The 13,470-nt window shown below is 43.3% G+C and overlaps 1 long non-coding RNA gene across 1 annotated transcript in view; it reads left to right on the top strand.

Annotated features, from left to right (window-relative positions):
* The window catches only part of LOC134757289 (uncharacterized), a 208,933-nt gene that overhangs the window by 42,741 nt on the left and 152,722 nt on the right, over positions 1 to 13,470 (top strand). The window contains exon 2 of the long non-coding RNA XR_010131089.1: positions 272 to 345. This is a non-coding gene — a long non-coding RNA (uncharacterized lncRNA). The remainder of the gene's footprint in view (positions 1 to 271; positions 346 to 13,470) is intronic.

Genomic DNA, 13,470 nt, shown 5'->3' with positions numbered 1-13,470 from the left:
CTTGGATAAAGGGCAGGAACGTCACACACTGGGGCCTGTCATGCTGGGGGGCTGGGGGAGGGATAGCATTAGGAGAAATACCTAATGTAAATGATGAGTTGATGGGTGCAGCAGACCAACATGGCACATGTATACCTATGTATTAAACCTGCACGTTGTGCGTATGTACCCTAGAACTTAAAAGTATAGTAATAAATAAAATCTAGGAAGAGAAAGTTAAAATAGCCCCAAGGAATAAACTGTAAACATATGTTTTGTCTATTCCATGTAGGTGTAAACTGTGATCCTCTTCCTTGAGTGAGATGGAAAAAAAATTAATTTGCCGCATCAGTGTCCATATCCCAGGTAAGTGAGTCTGCTACTTGGTTAAGCTCAAGATTATCCACATCATTTTCCAGGATGTATTGCTTCTTCAGGGACAGACTGGTGAATTACATGGAGATATGTAAAAACCACTAACCCAATTAATGCCTTTAAGGTGGTACTACTACCTGCTATCCTCCCTCCCCTGGGTGCGATACCATCCATGTTCGATTTACTATCTGGCCAATGCCACTTGGTCTTCTCTCTGGCAGCTATTGTTACAAAGGCCTAGGACCCAAGATAGGGATTTAGCTAACTGCCAAGTATGTCGAATTCAAGTATAAATTTGGAAACTGAAGAAGTGACCATCAGGTGAGTCTGTGGACCCAGTGGACATAGTGTAAGCTGAAATTTGGCCAGAATTCCATTGTTACTTTACCTCCACATAAGCCTCCAGTCTAACCAGAAGCCAGCATAGTTCAGGTCTCTGTGAATCAGTGTCAACCTAGGCCTGTGTCCAGTGATCCCCAGAATATATGAATAGTCCCCTTTCTCTGTGTTCTGCTACTCTAGTAAAAGGGGGAAGGACTGGGGAAATAATTACAGTAGATACTTGCCATAGTGTTGCAGTCTTTCTCCATGAAGACACTGCCAGCCTTTAGAGTTAAGTTTCAGATTTGAAAACTATCACACTTCCAGAAATTGAGCAAGAGATGGTGACTTTTTATTGGGGTAACTGTCCTTAGCCTCTTGCTCCTCCATTCCTGCTACTTTTTGAAGGCAGCCCAAGAATAGCATGACCATGGCTCAAAAGCTGAGGCAGACCTTGAAGGAGCTAGAAGCTCTCAGCTTACTACTGTCCTTGCTGGTGGCGAGTCTTTCCTTAAAGGTGATCTGGGTGGTGCATTTTTATGCCTGACACAAATTAAAGACACAACTGTTGTCATAAATTATGTATGCTCCAGCAATACATTAGGAGAAGCAGGGATAGGGTTTGATATGAATGAAAAGGCCAGATGGCCCAGGAATTCAAGAAAATGCTTCCAGAGATATGCAGAAAGGAAGGACTAGAGCCAAGGGGTGGATGGATGTGGGTGAAGTTCCTTGTTCTGGCTCATCATCTGACAAGGAAGATGGAGAGCTCTACTGTCCCTGAGGTATACAAGCTGGAAACAATGCCAAGCCCAATGCTCCACTACCTTCTGGGTCTGGCAATGAGAACACTCGATCTCCAGGACTGCCCGAGGGAACAAGGGCAATGAGCAAATGGATAGTGAGCCATGCCAGACCCTTTCTGTGAGACTGTGAACCTTCCAACATTTTCTCTCCCTTCCCCTAACTCCAGCATTTGGAATCCTCTAGACCTAAGTCTGGACACTAGCCCTGCCACTTGGGCCAATAGCTAAACCTCATGGGTACTGGGTTCCCTGGGTAGACTGAGGATATCAATGCAGGTCCTGGAAGATGCTGTGAGGATTAAATAAACAGTGCAAGTGGCTGTACCCAGACAGCATGTTGCCTTTCAGATGGTCCATAAACGTTACCTACTGTCTGAGCAGCCGTTTGTACATGCCTCAGTCTGCTTGGGCCACCATAAAAAAATACCTTTGTTTGGTGGTCTTAAATGACAGGCATTTATGTTTTCATGGTTCTGGAGGCTGGGAAGTCCAAGATCAAGGTTCCAGCTGACTTGGTTTCTGGTGAGGGCTCTCTACCTGCCTCGTAGACAGCCGTCTTTTTGCTATGTCCTCACATGGTGGAGAGGGAAAGTGTGCTTTCTGATGTTTCCCTCCTCTTATAGAAACATGAATCTTGTCAAATTTGGGCTCCACCCTTATGACCTCCTTCAATCTTAATTACTTCTTTACCTCAAATACAGTGATAATGGGATTAGACTTTAACTTACTGTAACTTATACATTTTGTGAGAGGACACAATTTAGTCCATAGCAGTACCTTCCATTCAGTCCAGCACCAGCCTCCCACCCATGTCTTTGTGAAGGGGCCAAGCCTTCTGTGAAGCTCAGGCAGTAAAAAATTGAGTGAACAAATGGAAGTTCCTACAAATCACCCAGTTGCATGGCTTCGCTTGAATTAATTGTCTTTAAGCCAAAAGTTACCCAAATGTGTTCACCCAGGGATTCAGCAGGTGTGGAAAAGGAGGGGAAGACCTCTGAGAGGCTTATTTATGTGAAAAGCTAGGGGTCCCCTTGAGAAATAGTTCGCAATAGAGAAGCAACAGCAGAAAGGCACAGGCGGATGGACTCAAGGAACCTTGATTCAAGATTCAGGGTAGGTGGGCAGGGAGAAGGGGGTTAGCTGGGGAGCATCCCTCAGCATCTGGGGGTGAGAGTAGGGGATTGTGGATGTGTGATGACAGAAAAGGCTGAAGGAGGGGGCTTACCCTGTTTCTAAGACCCTGGTATCAAGTAGGAGCTTGGACTGTGGGTCCTGCATGGAGAGAGGAGAACAGATGGGCTACAGGGCCAGTTTCTAAGTTGGATTCAGTGTTAGCCCAAGGGACATTCTGGGCCACAAGACAACAGCCGAGCCTGCTGCCAGAAGGACATCTCTGCCTCTGGTTTCCTTGGTGTCTTTGGGAGGTGCTAGCACAGGTCCCATCCCAGCAATGACTGTGAAAAGGTCCAGGGGTGAGTTCATCTCGGCTGAGACACTCCTGAGCATCCTGAAAGCTGGCTGGGTAGGTATGTGAAGGCGCACCAAGTTTTCTAGTAGCAGCTGGGGCAGAGGCAGGCGAATACTATAATTTTCCTGTGACCCTATTCATGTCCCCAGGCTGCTGTGCCCTGAAGGGTGAGGGCACCAAGCACACCACAACCATCCTCTTTTCTGCACGGCTTTGGCCTAGCCAGCCCCTGTGACGGCAGTGTTTCCATGGTGATTGTGTAAGGAATAGCTGTTCCCAGGATATTCTTCCAATATTATTTTCCTTTAGTGGAGTTGGTCAGATTAAGTCTGTTCCCGAATGAGGATCGATTAATGAAAGCTAAATGCGGGACTCGAGCCCCTTTGCAGCATCTGCAGTAGGTGAGGACAGCACGGTGGTGTGACCGGCATCACTGAGTTTACCCAGGCAGATACTCTCACTGCCTTTCCCAGGGACAGCCGGCCGGCTGCCAGGGAAGCCTGGATGGTGATGGGCTGTTTTTACCACCTCTGTGGATTAAGTGGGGGTAGATGAGGATTCTCTGTCGGCTCATGGATGTGTCTCTTTGTTACTGAACTGTGGGGGCTGTGGTGTTCATAAAATCGGGGTCATATTTTCATAGATGAGTCAAGTGGCAGGCCACGTGGGGTCAGCAGGCTCCAAGAGGAACCCTGAGGGAAGCGTCTCTCAGCTGCAATATCCTCGGGCCTTTCCTGCATCAGGCAGAGCCAGCAGAGCTCTGGGACGACTCAGGGCCCCGGTGGGGTCACTGTCATTGGCCTCCACCTCCCAGCCACATCACTGGACTTGACCTCCTTCCCTAGCGACTTAGTACACATAATACTGTTCATCTTCATATTCTCAGGGTCTGGCACGGTGACTGGCACATACAAGACATTTGTGAAACATTCGTGGAATTCATGAACAATGAAAATAACACTGTTCTCAGAGCCCAATGTGGTCTCCACGATGAATAAATACATGAATAAATAAATAGATACATCCATTCTCTCATTCACCCATTCATTTACCCATTGATGAACATTTATTTAGGGGATACATAATATTTGCACCTAGCACAGTGCCTTGCCAATATAAAACACTCAATATCTTTTAAATTACATTGTGCCTGCCGGGCACTGGGAAAATCCAAATACTGCGTGAAGCACAGTCCCCCTTCTGTGTCTGTGTCTGTAAATGTTCTCCCCACTCTTATCTATCTACACACACACGGACACACACACATTTTTATTTTATTTTATTTTATTTTTTGGAGATGCAGTCTTGCTCTGTTGCCCAGGCTGCAGTGCAGTGGCAAGATCTTGGCTCACTGCAACCTCTGCCTTCCGGGTTCAAGAGGTTCTCCTGCATCAGTCTACCTAGTAGCTGAGATTACAGGCGTCTGGCACCACCCTTGCCTTATTTTTGTATTTTTAGTAGAGATGGGGTTTTGCCATGTTGGTCAGGCTGGTCTCAAATGCCTGACCTCAGGTGATCTGCCCGCCTCAGCCTCCCAAAGTACTGGGATTATGGGTATGAGCCACCATGCCCGGCCCATATTTTGGAATCATTCCTTTCAATTGGGGTATGTCTCCTGAAAAAAAAATCTTTCTAAAGAAGCAAATTTGAATTTAGAATTGAAATGCCTACCATGTACTGACTTTGTACTTGGAACAAGATATAGCTCCAAAAGACTTTGGTGGTTGTCTTGTCCCTGTGTGGTCATAGAAAGGTCATGTTTGATCGAGGGAGTGGGCTGCAATGACGGTCTAGAGAAGAAGGCCAGTATCCAGGAAGGACAGATGGGTGTTCCCTTCGCATACCTGCCCTGCAGGATGGCACAAAACCCCTGAACCCCCAGGAGGGATGGAAGGGAATGCATGACACGGGAAAACCACAGCAGTGTAGAAAGCTGGCGTGTGTGTTGTCATTTCTTGCCAAACCCACACTCTGGCTCATGGCAAAGGGATTAGAACCAGTCCCCTTCCATGTGCCAGTGTGCTCCTTTGGCCCTAGGAGCAGATGAGGAGTTGAAGATGGAAGAGAACTCTGAGGCTTCAGGGTCCTATGACAGGAAGAACAGTGGGTCACATCCCAGACATAGAGCAGTAAAGAGGATGGATGTTGGGGAGTTAGGGAGGGGAATTCCAGTTCTGTTGGGAACACAGTGAGTTTGAAGAGACAATAGGAAGACAAGGGTTGTATTGCAGGCCGGTGAAGGAGGGTCAGGGCTGGAGATGGGGGAGCCCTCCAGAGTTGGAGACTGAAGCACCACAGTAATGAGGGAATTCAGGAAAGAGGGTCAGTGTAGAAAAGGCATTGGGAGGAGCTGAGAGAACAAACACTCAGAACTCAGATGGGAGCCAGGCAGGTCAGAGTGTGGCAGTTATCCTGCTACTAGCTCTGTGGCCTTGGGTTCTCAGTCCTCAGTTTCCATATCTGCAAAATCAGATAATGTGGGAAATCCCTTAGCACAGTACCTGGTGCGTAGAAATTCATCAATTTTATCTGTCATTATTAGAGGGCAAAAAAAAAAGGAAGGAGAACAATTAAAAATATGGAGCCGTATCAGAAAACCATAGGGTCAGTTACATTGACAGAATGTCTCTTGTAATTAAAAAGAAGAAAGAAAGAAAAAAACTGCAACCTCTAGAGGTTTACCTGAATGGGTTTTACCACCAGCTCTGTCCTTGAAAGCATGCGCAATTCAACAAGACCTCTCTCAAGCTCTGTTTCTCTCCTAGTAAGTGAACGTGTTGGGCTTTTACTGTGACACTGGTAGCCAGCAGAAGAGGCAATCATCCAGCATTTCCAATCAATGTGTTTCCATCAGATACCTGGAGACCAACAATCTCCATGCACTTGGGAACTTACATTGATCCTACTGCCTCTTAAGTCCCCCTTTGGTCTCCAGGGCTGCCCAGGAGAGGTGCTCCCCACTATATGGCACAGCTTCTGGGGCCACTGGAAGTGTCTTTAGATGTCAAACCAGTGGTTGGGCACAGTCACTAATTTAGGAATCCTGTGTCTCTCCATTCCAATTTAAATACATTATTAAAATTAAGAATGGGGAAAAAAATCTCTTCATACCAGCCTTACACCCATCGGACATCATTTTACGATTTGCTCCACTGTTGAGTTCAAGCTCCCAAATGTCTTGGCTCTTGTAGCAAGGTCTGTGTCAGGGCAACAGTGCCCTGTTCCATCAAGTTCTAGCCAAAGATGCCACCGGGAAATGGACTGAACAGCTTCGAGGACCCTTTCAATCCATATTATGGGCAATTTTCAGAGCTGGAGGCTGAAAAAAAAAAAACTGAAAGTACAGGAAGAATAAAATCAGATTTTAATTGAATTGCTGCAGTGTACTAGTAAGGCTAGTTAAGCATATAATTAATTGTTGTAACTATAGCAACAAGATTAGCTGGAACTATTAGGGTGGGCACCAGGGGTTCAGTGAGAGACTCTTAAAAAGACAAGTGTTGGAAATTGCAGAAAATAATTCATTCTCCTCCTGTGGTTCTCTAGAGGGCCTCATACTCTTTAGCAACCCCAAATAAATCTATATAATAATATTTTCTTAGATTCATGCAGTTTCTTTTATCCCAAAAGGCCCTGGGGTGCTTTGCAAGCCATGAACATAAATATAGATCTGGAATAATGTATCGGGCCAGATTTTCCTAGCGCTTAAACAACTCTCTCGTGGTTTGTTCTGCACCTTTGGAAGCTCCATTACCTTCAGGATACATGCAATCAGTAATTTATTAAGTGGCATCCCCATAGGCCCAGGGCCTGAAAATTCTGGTAGGAAAAGAGATGGGCTCCAGAGATAGTGCTTTTATTTATTTATACCCTATGTCATTCCAAAAAGGATTCAAGCAGCCTTGCAAAATACACAGAGCGCATCAGGATAAAATAAATACATGAGGAAATCCAAGGCAGGGGCAAATAACAGTAAGAAGAAAACATGTAGCTCTGTGGAAATGTTAGTATAGGAACTGCAGAGAACAAGCTCCTACAGAAGAGCGGAAGGTGGGTGTAATTGCAGCTGTTCTTCCTGCTGGTCAAAAGGAGAGGAAAACGGAACCAGCTGCAGGCAAAAGACACTTGGTGCAGCAACTTTAGACTCTACCCTTCAGCATAATGGATCTCAAGCCACCTCTCAATTAGAAGGAAGTCAAGGAGGGCCTTCTAAAGGTAGACTTCCATTCAGCTGCCAAATATGGATTGACCATCTATTTTGTTCTTGGCATCTCCCTTTATATTGGGCAAAATAATTCAGCTTTGATGCTTTCTGATATTCTGGCTTGATCTTTGGCTAAAATTTAGAGTTTAGAGCAGAGGTACCAAAGTGATGTTCACAGGACAGATACAGGGCAGAAATATGTTGCGTCTTGCCATTGTGGAAGATTTACATTCCAGTCCAGATTTCCACTTCTCTTGAAAACATAGAAACACCTGCAATGCTGCATCCATCTTTCCATTATTGCTGAGCAGAGGCTGACCACTTGGCTGGAACAACTTCCCTCGGTGCATACTTTGCACTATGACATACTCCTGGTAGCTGCTCCACTTTTTGTGACCTGCCTGGCTCCTATAAGCATTTGAGTTTTTTTTTTTTTTATCTCTGATCTAGAGTCATGTTCATATTGTTTATCTCTGTAGACTCTGTGATGAGAGTTAGACAGCCAAAGGGTTTAGTGGTGGGTTTTTCCAGGCCAGTCTCTTCAGGCACCTTCCGTTAGGACACTACAGTCAAGGCCTTGGCTCCTTCTGTGCCTCTCAGGTGGATAATCTTCCCAACTCTTCTCTGCTTATCTAAATCTCATCTGTCACTAGGCTCAACTCAAGATTCCTTCCTGAAGCTTTCTCCAAGGTTTCTACCTCATTGATCTTCCTCATGGGACTACACCTGAACTTTCAAAGGGAGTAGGTATTGATTAAAAACAACAACAACAACAAACACATCAACTAGCCAGGAGCAGTGGTACCTATCTATAATCCCAGCACTTTAGGAAGCTGAGGCAGGAGGATCGCTTGAGGCTAGGAGTTTGAGACTAGCCTATCATGGCAACATAGCAAGATCCCATGTCTACAAAAAAACAAACAAAAATAGCCAGAGGTGGTGGCATGCACCTATAGTCCCAGCTCCTGGGAAGCCTGAAGCAGGAGGATCTCTTGAGCCTGGGAATTCAAGGTTACAGTAAGGTATGATTGCACCACCGCACTCCAACCTGGGTGACAAAGCAAGACCCTATCTCTCTCTAAAAAAAAAAAAAAAAAAATTAACCTTGCACCATTCACAAAGTGACCTGCCTGTGAATGTGTTTTCTGTTGCTCCTCTCCTAACACCCCTTTCAAAATTACCCTTCTCCCACATTGCATCCACATTGGATGAGTTTGTGAGGCTGGAGGCACCATAATGAAATCAGTGTCTTTATAAGAAGAGAAAGAGTAAAGCTCACTGTCTCCATCAGCGATCGCTCAAAAGACAAGAGATCATCCACCCATCATCCATGTAGAATCTTACCATGCTGCACGGATCCAGTATGGCAAACCCTCAGGGGCACCAAGCAAGGACAACTGTAAACTATTGGTGTTGACAAGCAAATGTCTGGGTAACACATCCTTTTGCACGTAGTTCGAGTCTAGTTCCCTGATCTCAACAATGAAGAAGGATCTCATTGAGTTGAGAGCTGGTAGATCATTAAAACATTTTTTGAAAATGGATTATTTTGTGAATTTTGGCATATGGTTTGAAGCCGAGATGGTGCCACTGCACTCCAACCTGGCAACAGAGCAAGACTCCATCTCAAAAAAAAAAAAAAAAAAAAAAAAAAGACTGACACTGCTGTAACAGTACTCATTTCATTCCTATTTACTTACATATGTAAAGAACATTTACTCAGTAGGTAGATCTATCAAAGTAAAAAATAGTACTGGTAGCTAATTCTTTTTTTTTTTTTAATGGAGTCTTACTTTGTCACCCAGGCTGGAATGCAGTGTCATGATCCTGGCTCACTGCAACCTCTGCCTCCTGGGCTCAAGTGATTCTCCTGTCTCAGCCTCCCAAGCAGCTGGGATTACAGGTGTACGCCACCACACCTGGCTAATTTTTGTGTTTTTAGTAGAGACAGAGTTTCACCAAGTTGGCCAGGCTGGTCTCAAACTCCTGGCCTCAAGTGATCTGCCTGCTAAAGTGCTGGGATTACAGGCATGAGCCACTGCACCCTGTCCCTGGAAGCTAATTCTATCCCATTTTAGCAATATGTAAAACAAATTTAAAAACTTTATCTCATTAAATATGCATTTCAGTAAAATTTTATGAAGAATATGTATTGTATACTATCAATAACTATAATAAGTCAACCTAGAGAAATAAAATTATGCCAAGTGAGTGGAATACAAATAAGACTTCAAGAAGAAAAAATGAAATTTCTGTCTATTAAGAGGAACTTGTTTGTAGACTTTTAAAGTGGATGATGGAAGGATTAATCACTGTGATATCTAGATTCTATTAGATATATTTAAAATGAAGGATCAGCTTTATTTTTAAAAGTCGATAGTTACAATGTATCAAAAAAGCATATTCTCTGTAACTTTGTAAACTTAACCATGACACATTTTAGAAGTACATTTATAAATGCACCACTTAGTATGCAGTTTTTAGAGTTATTTGGTAGGGAGTCCCCAAATAAACAGATTTAAAAAACATTGTTTTAGGAATTACAGTTTCTCGTAGAAATTTAATTTTTCATCATATTGTTATGCACGCTTGTGCCTTTGATTTATTACTTCATGGCTTCACGTCTGGCCTACACACTTAAGACTCTTTGAGGTCTATGAATTGCCAGTTACGCAGTGTTTATCAAGCATCTGCTCTGTGTTCAGAATAGTAGAGGACCAAATATGGGACGCAGATTTTCCCACTGAAGAACGTTTATTTTATTTAAGGAAAGATGAAAAATAAAAGCAAACCAACAGTAAAGTCCATGTTTAAAAGACAGGTGGACACCTTGTGTTTGAAGATCATTTATCCTCTACTTTAGCTAAAGAATGAACAAAAGCCAGTAAATAATAAAAAAAAATTCTGACCAAACCAGATTGAACGTATAGACAAAAACCCATAGGTGAAAACATTAACACGCAAAACCTTAAAGATTTATTCAGAACTTATTTACTTATCCATTAAAACAATATTAAGGAGTTGTTTCTCTGTTGTCACAATTAAGATAATATCAAAAGTGGAGAATTATAAAGGAGGTCAGAAATTAACACTTTCCCTCTGTAGGTGGTGTTATGGGCTGTATGCTTGCAGCCCCCAAAATGCATATGATGAAGCCCTACCCTGCAAAGGAGGTGGGTCCTAGAAGGTGATTAGGTTAGGATGAGTTTGTGAGGCTGGAGCCACCATAATGAAATCAGTGTCTTTATAAGAAGAGAAAGAGTAAAGCTCACTGTCTCCACCAGCGATCGCTCAAAAGACGTAAGATTTGTCCATACATTGACCTTGGACTTCCTAGACCCCCTGAATTTCTAGAAAAAAGTTTCTGTTGTTTAATCTGCCTGGCCTATGGTATCTTGTCATAGCAGCTCCATTTGACTGAAACAGAATATGAAATGTCTTAACAGTGAAGGAGGAGATGAATGCAGAAAAGACATGAAAGGCAAGGGGTTTTGGCCTGCATGGTATAAGATTGTACACCACATTAGCATCAATTAGAGTAGAGAGGAATTAATTATGATTAGTATTCATCAAAATAAATGCACTAGATTTAATTTGCTTACCAAGGCAAGAAAGTGTAAAATAACTTTTAAAATATTTCTCTTGAATTTTTTAAAATTTGAAATTAAATTTAGAATTAAAGATAGATTAGGTTTTAACTAGAAAATTCTTGTAATGGAACTACTCATTTCTGCATGATCAGCAGGCTCTGTTGCATGTGAATCAGATGTAAACAATGTGGTCTGGACTAAAGGTTCTCTCTCCTCACCTGGCCTAGGCCTGCCCAAGCAGTCAGTTTTGCACCATCTTGCAAGGTAACTGGAAATCATGCATAGAAAGCAGCTTACTGCTGTCTAGAATGACTGAGTAAAGAAAGTGGGCTTCTCTTGACCCAACATGAGGTTATGTAGTTTGTGTTCACACAGAGGGAACCAGGCAGAAGCTCTGAGCTCAAAGCACGGTCTGCTGGCAGTTTGTGCCTTGATTTCTGTGATTGATAATGAGGTCACTGTCCTTTAGCAATAGCCCAGGGGCAGACAAGATCATTTAGCTCAGAGATTCAAAGCACAAGAGATTTTTCAGAGAGGCAAGGAAGTAGGGGGATGAGCAGCTCTGAAGTTTCATTTTTTAAAAAAATCACTTTTAAAAAGTGGTATATGTCAGGCACCTGGCACAGTGGCTTATGCCTATAATCCCAGCACTTTGGGAGACTGAAGTGGGTAGATCACCTAAACTCAACAGTTTGAGACTGGCCTGGGCAAAATGGCAAAACTCTGACTACAAAAATAAAAAATTTGCCAGGCGTGGTGGCCTGCACTTGTAGTCCCACCTACTCCAGAGGGCGAGGCAGGAGAACTGCTTGAACCTGGGAGGCAGAGGTTACAGTGAGCCGAGATTGGGCCACTGCACTCCAGCCTGGGTGGCAGAGCAAGACTCTGTCTTGGGAAAAAAACAAAACAAAACAAAACTGGTATATGTCACAATAGTTCATAACTTGAAAGTAAAAAAAAAAAAAAAAAAAAAAGAAAATGGTATATAATCTGATCATTAAAAATCAAGTAAAATTAGCAAAAATCATATGTAATGATAAACACTTGACATTTTGATGTGTGGCTCTTACCAGTCTTGTTTTCTTTATGTATATTATAACTGCATAGCTACTTATGTGTGCCTGTGTCTGCACGTGTGCATACTTGTGTGTGTGCATGCATGTTTACACATGCGCCTGCATGTGTGTGTAGGATTCATATTGTAAACTTTTTTTTTGTTTAGCAATACATCGTGAACATTGTTCTATGCCATTAAATATTCTTCCATATCATAGCTTTGAGTGGTACATAGCATTACAATGTAATTATGTATCGGGATTTACTTAACCCATCCCTTTTTACTGAACACTTGGTTGGTTCGTTTTTCATTTTGTTTTAGTTTTGTTGCTATGATAAACATCTTAATCATAAAAAAAATGCATGCTAATGGATGAGTGGTAGTTTTATTCTTGTTCCTTCTCATGTCTGTCCAGACGTTTGCAGAGTGAATTGTCTTTGATCATTTGTGGATTGAAGTTTCTTATTCTGGTGATCCCCAGAGGATGGCCTGTCCCATCCCTTCTTTTCTATTAGGGTTGGTGGTAAAGGGAGCTTGAGGAGAGTTAAGAAGTGAGACTGGAGAGAGCCCCAGGGGAAAACATAGCACAGTTCTCAGGAACCGAATTGACAGCAGATCTGGGTAAGTTCAAAAACTCATATCATGTAGGAGGTCAAGACCTTTAACAGCGGGAGGGGGATTGAAAGTCCTAGAAATAGATACTGAAATTTTTTTAAATGAAGAAATTGAGAAGAAGAGATAAAGGAACTTGATCGTAGAGTCCCAGGGGGTCTATTAACCCCTCACTCCATGACACAAAAAGATGCCCAAGAAGCTCCCGTATCAATCCCAAAGGATGACTAAATGTGCCTGAGCCAGAGCAGCCCAGAACCACTGGTGAGTTCAGGGAAAGAAGCCTCGGGTAGGAAGGCAGAGAGGAAGATTCGCTGTGTTCCTGACGTTGGCACAGGAGTGCTCCCTTGATTTTTAATCATTGTAGCCCCATCTCCAGGTGTCAAGTAGGAGCCAGTATCAGAAGTGAGCTCTGTAACCTGCTGCTTCTGAATTTTCCGTGGTATCCACAAATCGTTGTTGCAGATGCTCGTGTAAGCCACCCAGCCTGTGGAGAGATGGTCAGTGTCTAATCCTTAAGTTCTATGTGCTCTGCATGAACACGCCCACCTCTCTGGAAGAGAAATGTAGCAGAGTGGTGAGTGAGGAGTCAGGCCTTTCTGGAAGCTTTGTGCCTTATACCAGTCCCTGCAGTAGTATGTTGGTGCCATGGTTTGGAAGTTTGTCCCTTCCAAATCTTAGGTTGAAATTTGATCATCAGTGTTGGAGGTGAGGCCTAATGAGAGGTATTTAGCTCTTGGGGGTGGATCCCTTATGAATAGTTTGCCATTTCCACGGTGGTGAGTTCTCATTCTATTAGTTCCCACAAGAGCTGGTTGTTGAAAGGAGCCTGGCACCTCCCCGCCCTGCCACCTCCCCTTTCTTTCTGTTGTTTCCTCATGTGCCATGCGATCTCTGCACAGACGGTTCCCTTTTACCTTCCATTCTGAGTGGACGCAGTCTGATGCTGTCACTAGATGCCCAAATTTGAACCTTCCAGCCAGCATAATCATGAGATGAATAACGCTGTTTTCCTTATAAATTACCCAGCCTCAAGTATTTGTTTATATTAAAACTAA

This window comes from Gorilla gorilla, chromosome 16 (assembly GCF_029281585.2).
Source record: "Gorilla gorilla gorilla isolate KB3781 chromosome 16, NHGRI_mGorGor1-v2.1_pri, whole genome shotgun sequence".
NCBI classification, from domain to species: Eukaryota; Metazoa; Chordata; class Mammalia; order Primates; family Hominidae; genus Gorilla; species Gorilla gorilla.
This window is presented reverse-complemented; position numbering and strand designations above follow the sequence as displayed.